Here is a 14921-nt window from a genome sequence, read left to right on the forward strand (position 1 = left end):
CAAACTAAAACAAAGAGAGATAGGCTTTTGGCATGAGCACGTCTGTAATGCCCGGGGTGTAGTGGAGGAAGGAGTCAGACGCAGGAGACAGAGAGTTCAGAGTAGCGTTCTAATTTAATCACACAAAATAGGTGAACACAACGCCACTCCAAGTAAATGCTCCACCACATTAACGAGAACAAGATAATATCCAAAAGACAACGTACACTATCCGTGACACACAAGCATGTACAACCTGTACACAAAACAATCCCGCACACCCAGGCCGGGCTGCTGGGTAATAAAGCCCCACTAATCACCCTAACCACAAACAGGTGTAACCACTAAACAAATAAGGAGGGGGAGGAAAAAGTAGCAGCTAGTAGGCCGGTGATGACGACCGCCGAAGGGGAGCCACCTTGGGTAGGAGTCGTGACAACGTCGGCCATCGCTGTTTGTCAGAGTGAAAGTCGCCTGTCATTTCGATTGTTTGTGTGGTATTAAAACATATTTTACTAAAGTCTCCAGTCATGTCAAATGACACAGAATTGCATGAAATGCGTTTATAAAAGAACACATTTTTCCCGAACCCCAGGCTAAAAAAAACAATTCTTCAAGTGCCTCTACTCTACTGCCCTATACCACTACGTGATGATATGCAATGCTTTATTTTAACTGTGATTTTCTGGTACCTCAGAGCCCCCCAGGCCGTCTTACGCTCACTTTTTGTTCCGTCACCCCCCCAGTTTTACAAATTAGACACTGCATACTGGTGCTCCCGAGTGGCACAGCGGTCTAAGGTACTGAATCTCAGTGCAAGCGGTGTCACTACAGTCCCCGGTTCAAATCCAGTCTGTATCACATCTGGCCGTGATTGGGAGTTCCATAGGGCGGTGCACAAATGGCCCAGTGTCGTCTGGGATTTGGCCTGTGTAGGCCGTCGTTGTAAATAAGAATTTGTTCTTAACTGACTTTCCTAGTCAAAAACAAGATTCAATCAAATGTAATTATAAAGTTTTTTTTACATCAGCCGATGGCACAAAGTGCTTATACAGAAACCCAGCCTAAAAACCCCAAACAGCAAACAATGCAGATGTAGAAGCACGGTTAAATAAAACATTTCTTTTTTTAAAATGAAATACTGTACCAACTCAAATTGACCCGAAACATAACTTGTGTATAGCCGAATCAAAGGGCCTACCTTTCTATTGGGTTATCTGCGAAACAGATTGCAAAGAGCCCTTGGAGTTGGTTCCAGTGTCACAGCAGAGAGAGATAGAAAGTCCCTCAGGCAGTGGAACATCTTAATTACACCACCCTTCTTTGTTATCGAGCTTCTCCGAGCCAGGGACAAATACAAAAAAAGCAATGTTCTGATTTCAAAATGGCTGCCGATCTTGTGTACTGTTTTAATGGAAGGCAGAGATGCAGAAACGAAAGCATGGTCAGCATTGTAGTAGAGCTGTGTTGTAGACATGTCTCATTGTACGTTTATTTTATAACGGAACGCATTAAAAGAATAATGGAACTCAATGTCCCTTTTCCACTTCGGACAAGAGGCTATTCGACATCCCTGCGAAGATACTGCTGTCACAATGTTAGCTTTTGTTAGAAGGTTTTTCTATTGGTCTCATTTATAAAGTGAATCCCATTTATATGAAAGATAAATATATTTTAGAAGACATGACTTGAAAGCAATAGCTGTAGCTTTGCAGTCAGTAATATTACTTGTACCATTGGTCTACCTTTAGTCTAAAGAAGACATTTTGTGGAGCCAGATATGCAGTTTGTAACAGAAAAAGAAAGCAGTAAAAAGAATATCCTTCAAGATCTGGGTATGTGAATGGTTGCTAGAGAGTTTAAGATGTTAGTACAGCTAGCACACCAGGTACTACACATCTTCCAGTAAGGTACCATACCAGGTACTACACATCTTCCAGTAAGGTACCATACCAGGTACTACACATCTTCCAGTAAGGTACCACACCAGGTACTACACATCTTCCAGTAAGGTACCATACCAGGTACTACACATCTTCCAGTAAGGTACCATACCAGGTACTACACATCTTCCAGTAAGGTACCATACCAGGTACTACACATCTTCCAGTAAGGTACCACACCAGGTACTACACATCTTCCAGTAAGGTACCATACCAGGTACTACACATGTTCCAGTAAGGTACCATACCAGGTACTACACATCTTCCAGTAAGGTACCACACCAGGTACTACACATCTTCCAGTAAGGTACCATACCAGGTACTACACCAGGTACTACACATCTTCCAGTAAGGTACCATACCAGGTACTACACATCTTCCAGTAAGGTACCATACCAGGTACTACACATCTTCCAGTAAGGTACCACACCAGGTACTACACATCTTCCAGTAAGGTACCATACCAGGTACTACACATCTTCCAGTAAGGTACCACACCAGGTACTACACATCTTCCAGTAAGGTACCACACCAGGTACTACACATCTTCCAGTAAGGTACCATACCAGGTACTACACATCTTCCAGTAAGGTACCATACCAGGTACTACACATCTTCCAGTAAGGTACCACACCAGGTACTACACATCTTCCAGTAAGGTACCATACCAGGTACTACACATCTTCCAGTAAGGTACCATACCAGGTACCACACCAAGTACTACACCAGGTACTACACATCTTCCAGTAAGGTACCACACCAGGTACTACACCAGGTACTACACATCTTCCAGTAAGGTACCACACCAGGTACTACACCAGGTACTACACATCTTCCAGTAAGGTACCACACCAAGTACTACACCAGGTACTACACATCTTCCAGTAAGGTACTACACCAGGTACTACACATCTTCCAGTAAGGTACCACACCAAGTACTACACCAGGTACTACACATCTTCCAGTAAGGTACCATACCAGGTACTACACATCTTCCAGTAAGGTACTACACCAGGTACTACACATCCTCCAGTAAGGTACCATACCAGGTACTACACATCTTCCAGTAAGGTACCATACCAGGTACTACACATCTTCCAGTAAGGTACCATACCAGGTACTACACATCTTCCAGTAAGGTACCATACCAGGTACTACACATTCTGTGTACTTCTGACAGATGCAACAGAGATGTGACAACGATGCTGACTGAAGCGTATGCAGAGGAATGAGGTCAAGGACAAGTCTCTATATATCCTTCATACTGACACAGAGCTGGGCTGGTGTTGCTGACTAGCAGCTTTACACAAATCATTGTGTACATGCGACCGGCTGGGTTCAAACCTAGGGCTTTCAGTGGGTCATAGGACAGCGTTAGCCCTCTGAGCTAAAGCCTGGGTCTGAGCTAAGCTGAAGTCTAAGACCTGCGTACAGAGTTCCTCAAAAATTCATTAAAAAGCATGGGATGATGGAAACATACATTTATAAAACCAACCTGACAAAAACATTTCAATTAATCACTCATTTGCCTCCCCTTTTCTATCATAAATATGATGAATATTTAAGTAATCCACTGAATTTTGAGGGGAGAAAGCATTTCCTCCCCATCTGTGAATCAGGGGCCTAAGCAGTGCCGTATTATGGATGAGAGCAGCCGTCAATAACTGCTGAACTTTTAACACAGAAACAAGGTATACAGTTTAGCTTACTCTCTGTCTCTCTCCCCTCATCCCCCCCGAACAAAACTAACTGGTGTTTCGCAATGTACAGAACATGTCTAGGGTTTTGCAGACGGACAAGGAAGTTGCTGCTGTGCTGAATTGAATATGGATATTGTATTGCTAATAAGGTGAATTTCCTAGTCTCGACCAGGCAGCTGAGCTAATTGTTTCACAGATACGGAACACCAGGGCTACACCCCTAAATAGTTAAAATGGCACCCTATACCCTATATAGGGCACTAATAGTAGAACCAATACAAAACAGGTGGAACGAATAGAAAAGCCAGAAAACTGTAATCCCCGCCCATCTGGCACTCCAGGCAAGTTAAAAGTAAATTGCTGAAAGTAATTGGAATAATATATGAACCCAGATCTGCTGTTGTATTATATAAAGGGTCTCTCTCTCTCTCTCGTATCGGTGCAACACCAATGCAGGGACAGAACCCAAGGACTAGGCTACACTGTCTGTCTGTCTGTCTGTCTGTCTGTCTGTGTGTCTGTGTGTCTGTGTGTCTGTGTGTGTGTGTGTGTGTGTGTGTGTGTGTGTGTGTGTGTGTGTGTGTGTGTGTGTGTGTGTGTGTGTGTGTGTGTGTGTGTGTGTGTGTGTGTGTGTGTGTGTGTGTGTGTGTCTGTGTCTGTGTCTGTGTCTGTGTCTGTGTCTGTGTCTGTGTCTGTGTGGGTAACTCATGTCTAAAAACGTCCTCACTTAATAGCCTCTCCTCTCCGGTCTTAGAAGTGAAACAGAAAGGGAGCACCAAGACACCACTCACTGCCAGGGCCAGAAATCAGCGCAGGGCATTAATAATACACAACAAAATAATGATCCTTTTGCAAAAATAACATGAATATGGACAGGACCAATGAGCTAAAGATGGACTTTTGCCAGAATTGCCCTATGACCTCTCTACTAACTGCTGTGTCTCTGGGAAGGCAGAACAATGCCAGTCAGCCATCCAGCCATCCACCTGGCCAGCCATCCAGCCATTCAGCCATCCATCTGGCCAGCCAGTCAGCCATCCAGCCATCCATCTGGCCAGCCAGTCAGCCATCCATCTGGACAGCCAGTCAGCCATTCAGCCATCCATCTGGCCAGCCATCCAGCCATTCAGTCATCCATCTGGCCAGCCAGTCAGCCATCCAGCCATCCATCTGGCAAGCCAGTCAGCCATCCAGCCATCCAACTGGCCAGCCAGTCAGCCATCCATCTGGACAGCCAGTCAGCCATCCAGCCATCCATCTGGCCAGCCATCCAGCCATTCAGCCATCCATCTGGCCAGCCAGTCAGCCATCCAGCCATCCATCTGGCCAGCCAGTCAGCCATCCAGCCATCCAACTGGCCAGCCAGTCAGCCATCCATCTGGACAGCCAGTCAGCCAGATAGCTAAATCCTCCCTGCCTGTCTCCACAGTGTTACCGACCCGTGTACTGTAACAATTCTCTATCACCCTCGGTGTACTGTAACAATTCTCTACCACCCTCGGTGTACTGTAACAATTCTCTACCACCCTCGGTTTACTGTAACAATTCTCTACCACCCTCGGTGTACTGTAACAATTCTCTATCACCCTCGGTGTACTGTAACAATTCTCTACCACCCTCGGTGTACTGTAACAATTCTCTACCACCCTCGGTGTACTGTAACAATTCTCTACCACCCTCGGTGTACTGTAAAAGTTCTCTACCACCCACGGTGTAATGTAACAATTCTTTACCACCCACGGTGTAATGTAACAATTCTCTACCACCCTCGGTGTACTGTAACAATTCTCTACCACCCTCGGTGTACTGTAACAATTCTCTACCACCCTTGGTGTACTGTAACAATTCTCTTACCACCCTCGGTGTACTGTAACAATTCTCTACCACCCTCGGTGTACTGTAATAATTCTCTACCACCCTCGGTGTACTGTAACAATTCTCTAACACCCTCGGTGTACTGTAACAATTCTCTACCACCCTCGGTGTACTGTAACAATTCTCTACCACCCTCGGTGTACTGTAACAATTCTCTACCACCCTCGGTGTACTGTAACAATTCTCTACCACCCTCGGTGTACTGTAACAATTCTCTACCACCCACGGTGTACTGTAACAATTCTCTACCACCCACGGTGTACTGTAACAATTCTCTACCACCCTCGGTGTACTGTAACAATTCTCTACCACCCTCGGTGTACTGTAACAATTCTCTACCACCCTCGGTGTACTGTAACAATTCTCTACCACCTTCGGTGTACTGTAACAATTCTCTACCACCCACGGTGTACTGTAACAATTCTCTACCACCCTCGGTGTCCTATAAGCTCTTGACTCCTTAAATACACCATCGTTAAAATGCACCAAATTCTAATAAAATAACTATTGGGACATATTCGATCAAGCATCCTTTCGGTTACTGGCCCAACGACAAGGTAAAAATCTGTCGTTCTGCCCCTGAGCAAGACTGTTAACCCACTGCTCCTCGGACGCCGAAGACGTGGATGTTGATTAAGGCAACGCCACCGCACCTCTTTGATTCAGAGGGGGTTGGGCTGAATGCAGAAGACACATTTCAGTTGAAGGCATTTAGTTGTACATCTGACTAAGTATCCCCAATTTCCCTTTCCCTTATGCTACGTCCCAAATGGTACATTTCCCTATATAGTACCCTATGGTACCCTCTGGTCAAAAGCAGTGCACTATACAGGCAATAGGGTGGCATTTGGGATGCACCCTAAATACCAACAATTATTTTATTAGACTTGTGTGTATCTTGGGGACAAACCATGACTAGCCAGCCATTGTTTTGATAACTGTACTGTTTTTAGGTGTGGCAGGTAGCCTAGTTGTTAGAGCGTTGGGCCAGTAACCGGAAGGGCCAGTAACCAAAAGGTTGCTAGATCAAATTCCTGAGCTGACAAGGGAAAACATCTGTCGTTCTGCCCCTGAACAAAGCAGGGTATTATTATTATTATTATTAAGCTATTACAGTTTTTTACGATTGCTTACACACTAAAATGTAACTTTTCCCACAATTAGCAAAACCTTACACTCAAGGAGCAAAACACAAGGCTAGATTTGCACAACTGTAAGCACATTGTCAGCTTCACACTATTTGCAAAACATTACACACAGTGATTTGCAAAACATTAAACACACTTACATCAGACACAGAAGTATATCATAATGTCACTTCCTTGCAATTCCAAAGCACTGACTGTCAAATTACCACACCTATGAGCCAATCTGTTAAACACAGCCATCAGGTGCACAAACACATGATAGCTAAATTGTAGACACACCAATCAGGTTTAAGCACTATAAAAATGCAGGAGGTAGGTTCACCTGCCTTCAACCAAAATGGAAGGAGTCAGAAGAAGAGTGAGGGTGAGAGGAGGAGTACACAGAGAAGGAGGTAGAGGAAGAGGCAGAGGCCGAGCCAGAGGTCAAGGAAGACCTGAAACAGGAGGTGAACGTGCACAAAGAAGAAGAGGACCAAACTTATCAAATGACATTCGTGCAACACTAGTGGACCATGTTGTGAACCACGGATTGACGCTGAGGGAGGCTGGACTGAGAGTTCAGCCAAATCTTAGCAGATATACAGTGGCATCTGTCATAATGTCACTTTTCGACAGGAAAACAGGTAAAAGAAGATCTGTCTACAGTTACAGTAATCAGCCGCTTATTGTATGGACCATATCAGCACTTGTGATACCCCTTCCTGTGACATTATACAGTAAGTTACATGTATTATTCTCTACATAGGATTGAGGGTCGGGAACGACAAGGAGGAAGGGGGCCCATATTCACGCAAGAACAAGAGAGAGAGATAATAAACATGGTTTTGGCCAATAATGCTATCAGGCTCAGAGAACTACAAGCCAACATTATCGGTGACCATGCCATTTTCAATAATGTCCATCAGGTCTCTCAGTCAACACTGGCACGTATCCTGAAAAGACATCAGGTTGAAATGAAACAACTTTACCCCGTAGCCTTTTGAGCGGAATTCAGATAGGGTCAAACGGCTGCGACATGAGTATGTGGAGGTTTGTATTGTTCACTTTAGCACTGTGATGTTGCATACTGCACACATGACTTCTTTACATTGACTGTATACTAGACCTATCCTGAACTACACAATCTTGTCTTTCACTGTATTTCAGGGAGTTTTGCAGATGGATGCTGAGGAAATCCTGCAGGAATTCATATATATTGATGAGGCAGGGTTCAACCTCACAAAAGCAAGAAGGAGAGGCAGAAATATCATTGGCCACAGGGCTATAATCAATGTCCCAGGGCAACGTGGGGGTAACATCACCCTTTGCGCTGCCATTTCACAGCATGGGGTTGTCCTCCGTCATGCCAAAATGGGCCCTTACAACACACCTCACATTCTTGCATTTTTGGACCGATTGCACCACATCGTCACAGCAGGTAATGAAATGCACCAGATGCAATACAGGGTCTTCTGGGACAATGTGTCATTCCACCGCTCTGCTTTGGTCCAGAACTGGTTTCAACACCATCCACAGTTGACAGTACTATACCTTCCACCATACTCTCCGTTTCTAAACCCTATCGAAGAGTTTTTCTCTGCATGGCGGTGGAAGGTTTACGATCTCCAGCCCCAGCCTCAGGTACCCCTCATTCAGGCCATGGAGGACGCCTGTGACCAAGTCGACGCCGCAGCTGTGCAAGGATGGATTCGACATGCGAGACGGTTCTTCCCGCGTTGTCTTGCTAATGACGATATTGCTTGTGATGTTGATGAAATTCTCTGGCCAGATCCAGCTAGGCGAAGAGATAATGTATAGTTTGTTTACTGTAGTATTTTCTGTACAATATTGTCAGTTTTTTTCTGATTATTTTTTATCTTTGTTGTTGTTGTAATTTACTGTAATTGTAACCTGTACTGGATACAGTATTTTAAGTTTGTCTGTTGTTTGCTGAGCTAACAGTGTTATGCACACTACTGTAGTAGCATGAAAACTGGGACATGTTTTGTTGTGATTCTCCATGTTGACATGTTGACTGATTTGGGTATATGGAGAGAAATAAATGATATTTTCCTCAGTCTGCAGCGTTGGTCTAGTGTAGTGTTTGTATAGTTGCACTTTTTCTGTGTACTTCATTTACACTACTCTAATCACTGACAATTAGACTTGCTAAACGTGTTTTAGGTTAGCAACAGCAGTGTGTAACTGGTTCAAAAAGATTGAAGTCATATGAAATGTGTGTGTTTCGTATGGTAACAAAATACATTTTTTATGAAGTCATGTATAGTTTTGACAAAAGTGTTCCATTTTGCAAATGATCTGAAGTGTTGTGCTACTGTGGTGTAGGGTTGTGCTAAGTGTGTGTAGTGTTTTGACAAACCGGGCCCTGTTTTCAGAATTGTGCTTAAACAATTGAAAAAAACTGTATTAGGCTACCGTTGTAAATAAGAATTTGTTCTTCACTGACTTGCCGAGTTAAATAAAACAATACCATATTATTGTACTGTAGCCTTTTGAGGAAAAGTGTGTCTGTTTGCTGAAGTCACCACTTCTATATTCAGACTGTGTAGCTTCAGTAGTGAAGATGTTGGATTTAAGTGAGCAATGATGAAGTGTGAATAGATTTGTAACCTGGTTCTGAATTCTGTGAGCGAGTAGGCTGTATGCCCATAACCTGTACTGTCTTAGTAAGCAGGTCATGTAGAGAAATGATGGTGCTGGTTTCAGTGTCTGAGGAGGATGTACATTTTGACAGCGTCTTGCACCTGCTACTATGATTTAGAGTTGTGGTTCCTTTATAGTCATGTATCTCCACTGTAACTCTCTTGAGCTTCATCGTTATCTAAGTGCACAAGGCTTAGAAATGTATAACTTAAAAAAAAAGAAGTTGTTTTGAAAAGTCCAAATACAACAGTACCAGGAGAAGTGTCATAAAGCCTTCTTCACACAACTCTTCATCACCGTTCTGAAACCTTTCAGTCTTGTAATGTTATCACAGACGGTCTCTGTTGGGATTTTCCATTTCCTGGGTAGCCATTTTTGGAAAATGGAACCTTGAACATTCCTAAACACATACACACAGCTGTTAGTCCATGACACCACTGACAAGTATAATGTCTGCCCTTGGGATGCATATTTGCATAAAACTCTTGAAAAATTCTAATCGTAGAATTTAGAGAAGCACCTATTTAGCTAAATATATACTTTTGTCCTAATAAAGACTGTCAATCTGACAATTTAAGGCCCGATTCAATCCGTATCGCGAAAGTTCCCCATTAATATAGCGTGATTGAAATGTGACCCGCGTTGGCCGGAGACTGTACTCGCGGTTCATGTCGGCTGAAATGGAAATTATTTTAATATTTTAATCCTGCTATTACGTCGATCTTCTGCGAAACGGATTGAATGGAGCCCCTAATGTCTCAAGGTGCAAGACATCGGTTCCTCATTTAAAAGCTGTGCCATACAGTAAGTATGTGTCACAGTGATTGCCGTTAATAATAATTTTAACCAATAGAGGGCAACTTTTGAGCACGGAAATATTAAAATAAAGTAGGCTAATGCAATTGAAGGCGTCAAAATGTTGACGACTGAAACTCCGAAGTCATCCAAATTGTCATAATATAATTGGAGCATTACCTGCCTGTCTTCGGCTATTTCAGCACCGTTTCACACCGCTTTGAGACAAGCCTGGGGAATCGTCTTGATAACTCAATCAACGTTCAATTTTTCTTTTTATTTCATCTCCGTTTAGATATTGGTTAGGCTACAATTAGGCTGTGGAAATATTAGCTGTTGAGGTGAGTGCTGCTCACGGCAACAGTACAGTCGTGGCCAAAAGTTTTGAGAATGACACAAATATTAATTTTCACAAAGTCTGCTGCCTCAGTTTGTATGATGGCAATTTGAATATACATCAGAAGGTTATGAAGAGTGATCAGATGAATTGCAATTAATTGCAAAGTCCCTCTTTGCAATGCAAATGAACTGAATCCTCCCCCAAAATGTCCACTACATTTCAGCCCTGCCACAAAAGGACCAGCTGACATCATGTCAGTGATTCTCTCGTTAACACAGGTGTGAGTGTTGACGAGGACAAGGCTGGAGATCTGGAGATCACTCTGTCATGCTGATTGAGTTCGTATAACAGACTGGAAGCTTCAAAAGGAGGGTGGTGCTTGGCATCATTGTTCTATCTCTGTCAACCATGGTTACCTGCAAGGAAACACGTGCCGTCATCATTGCAAACTCCAAGCATTGATTATTCAATAATGGGCTGCCATCAGTCAGGATGTGGTCCAGAAGTTAATGGACAACAGGCCAGGGCGGATTGCAGAGGTCTTGAAAAAGAAGGGTCAACACTGCAAATATTGACTCTTTGCATCAACTTCATGTAATTGTCAATAAAAGCCTTTGACACTTATGAAATTCTTGTAATTATACTTCAGTATTCCATAGTAACATCTGACAAAAATATCTAAAGACACTGAAGCAGCAAACGTTATGGAAATTAATATTTGTGTCCTTCTCAAAACTTTTGGCCACGACTGTACAGTCTGTCTGTAAAGGGTATTAAACAAGAAGAAGGGGAAGGGTATTAAATCGATCTTGATGCTTGGAAATTTACCATTCTCATTCTCGGAGTGGAAAGTAGGTAGGGATGTTACGATGAAATGTATTACCGCAACACCGGCAATCACGGTCAAATTCCACGTGACCGTTTAGTCGCAGTAACTAGGCTTCTCCAAGCTCTGATGCTGCTGATGGTTATTAGTAGCCTATAAAAAGGACCTGCGCAGTCCCCGATGTGTCTGTCTTCACTTGTAGCCTACTTCTCAGAAATGCCTGTGAGAAGGACCCGGTCGTGTGACGGGCATTGGCTAATAAGAATTGAGATATCTGAGAGAGCCATGTGAGTGAGAGGTGCACATGTATTCTTCATACTATGAAATAATATGAGATAAATGCCACGGAATTCTAAGCAAACATTGTCTTCTAAATTAACTAGTGTAGCCCACCGCCATATGGCATAGCCAGATCAGGGCCTAATATAAGGACAACTCAGAGTATGCTATTCTGTTCTTCTGAAATATACTACATTTTCTTCATATCATGTTTCTTTAGACCTGTCTAAAATAAATAATGGATTTATTGTGATGGTGTAGGATATATTACATGGATGTATTAGACTTTTTAAAGTGTAGATGTTTCTGAAGGGCTGCATCATCAGCCAGGAGATGCTACATGTGTTTACGTTAATCAACGGGTCAATTACCGTGAAACCAACATTTATTCGCTTGACAATCACCGGCTGACAAAATGTCATGATTGCCACAGCTGTCACACCCTGACCTGTTTCACCTGTCCTTGTCCTTGACCTTGTCCCACCCCCCTCCAGGTGTCACCCATCTTCCACATTATCCCCTGGGTATTTATACTTGTGTTTTCTGTGTCTGTGCCAGTTCGTCTGGTTTTGTCAAGTCAACCATCGTGTTACTCTGTGTTCTTTTTCTTAGTTTTTTTGCTAGTCCTCCCGGTTTTGACCATTGCCTGCCTTGACTCTGAACCCGCCTGCCTGACCATACTGCCTGCCCTGACCTCGAGCCTGCCTGCCACTCTGTACCTCCTGGACTCTGACCTTGTTATGATCTTTTGCCAGTCCACGACCGTTCTTTTGCCTGCCCCTTGGATTAAAATAAATATCAGAGACTCGAACCATCTGGGTCTCACCATGTGCCCTTATAACAGCACTACATGTTAGCAATGAGAATGTGTCTGGTTTCTCTGTCCTGATAATGCAGAGGGAGTGAGCATGCATAGAAGTACCTGGCCTGCCACACATTTATTATGTATTGTTTTACATCCATTGCGATTGATAATATATAAAAAATATATTTCCTCACAGTAAGCTATTTGAAAAATCTTTCCAGGAATCTCCTTGATAATCACCAATCCTCGGTGTGAAAGAGCCATGGAAATTATAGGCCTACTGCTGCATTGGCCTAGTGGGGGGGTGGTGGTGATGGTTGTGTGGGGGGGGGGACTAAAATGTTGTTGACATAGACATCTGAATCTTGACAGTGTTTTTTTTCATCACTCATTTATTAAACAAAAACACAAAGATGTTGATGAACAAACTGTCGGTTTTTCTTTCTATTGAATATATAAATTCTTACCTATTATAAGATTGGGGCGGCAGCGTAGTCTAGTGGTTGGAGCGTTGGACTAGTAACTTCGTAATTCCCGAGCTGACAAGGTACAAATCTGTCGTTCTGCCCCTGAACAAGGTAGTTAACCCACTGTTTCTCGGTAGGCCGTCAATGAAAATAAGAATTTGTTCTTAACTGACTTGCCTAGTTAAATAAAGGTAAAAATAAAAAATAAATTGATTTGCTTCATGATTTTCAATTAAATAAAAACTATAGTCTTTAACCAGTGGCAAAGTTACTATTGAAATTGTTTAATTTCTGTGTTAAGGCTTGGGCTATTTAGAAGGCTATTTTGCATTTATAAATCTATACAGTATTTGTCAGCATAAAGCTGAGTGACTCACTCATTTGTGGCTTTCGTTCAAAATAAGTTATACTATAATGCATTTATTTTGGTGCAAGGAGTGACTTCATTTCTTTTCAGCGACCCACTGTAGATTATAAGCTAATTTCCCCTCTCATGATTACACAGAATTGCATTCCAAATGGCACCCAATTTCATTTGAAAGTGCACTATACAGGGAATAGGGCTCTGGTCTATAGTAGTGCACTACATAGGGAATAGGGCTCTGGTCTATAGCAGTGTACTACACAGGGAATAGGGCTCTGGTCTATAGTAGTACCACTATACAGGTAATAGGGCTCTGGTCTATAGTAGTGTACTACATAGGTAATAGGGCTCTGGTCTATAGTAGTGCACTATACAGGGAATATGGCTCTGGTCTATAGTAGTGCACTATACAGGGAATATGGCTCTGGTCTATAGTAGTGCACTATACAGGGAATAGGGCTCTGGTCTATAGTAGTGTACTACATAGGGAATAGGGCTCTGGTCTATAGTAGTGCACTACATAGGGAATAGGGCTCTGGTCTATAGCAGTGTACTACATAGGGAATAGGGCTATGGTCTATAGTAGTGCACTATATAGGGAATAGCGCTCTGGTCTATAGTAGTGCACTACATAGGGAATAGACAGTAGATCTCCAGGAAGAGGGTTGGACTGAAAACCTACAGGACAGTAGATCTCCAGGAAGAGGGTTGGACTGATAACCTACAGGACAGTAGATCTCCAGGAAGAGGGTTGGACTGAAAACCTACAGGACAGTAGATCTCCAGGAAGAGGGTTGGACTGATAACCTACAGGACAGTAGATCTCCAGGAAGAGGGTTGGACTGAAAACCTACAGGACAGTAGATCTCCAGGAAGAGGGTTGGACTGATAACCTACAGGACAGTAGATCTCCAGGAAGAGGGTTGGACTGAAAACCTTACAGGACAGTAGATCTCCAGGAAGAGGGTTGGACTGATAACCTACAGGACAGTAGATCTCCAGGAAGAGGGTTGGACTGATAACCTACAGGACAGTAGATCTCCAGGAAGAGGTTTGGACTGAAAACCTTACAGGACAGTAGATCTCCAGGAAGAGGGTTGGACTGATAACCTACAGGACAGTAGATCTCCAGGAAGAGGGTTGGACTGATAACCTACAGGACAGTAGATCTCCAGGAAGAGGGTTGGACTGAAAACCTTACAGGACAGTAGATCTCCAGGAAGAGGGTTGGACTGATAACCTACAGGACGGTAGATCTCCAGGAAGAGGGTTGGACTGAAAACCTACAGGACAGTAGATCTCCAGGAAGAGGGTTGGACTGAAAACCTACAGGACGGTAGATCTCCAGGAAGAGGGTTGGACTGAAAACCTACAGGACAGTAGATCTCCAGGAAGAGGGTTGGACTGATAACCTACAGGACAGTAGATCTCCAGGAAGAGGATTGGACTGAAAACCTTACAGGACAGTAGATCTCCAGGAAGAGGGTTGGACTGATAACCTACAGGACAGTAGATCTCCAGGAAGAGGGTTGGACTGATAACCTACAGGACAGTAGATCTCCAGGAAGAGGGTTGGACTGATAACCTACAGGACAGTAGATCTCCAGGAAGAGGGTTGGACTGATAACCTACAGGACAGTAGATCTCCAGGAAGAGGGTTGGACTGATAACCTACAGGACAGTAGATCTCCAGGAAGAGGGTTGGACTGATAACCTACAGGACAGTAGATCTCCAGGAAGAGGGTTGGACTGATAAC

This window comes from Salvelinus fontinalis, chromosome 26, assembly GCF_029448725.1.
Source record: "Salvelinus fontinalis isolate EN_2023a chromosome 26, ASM2944872v1, whole genome shotgun sequence".
Lineage (NCBI taxonomy): Eukaryota > Metazoa > Chordata > Actinopteri > Salmoniformes > Salmonidae > Salvelinus > Salvelinus fontinalis.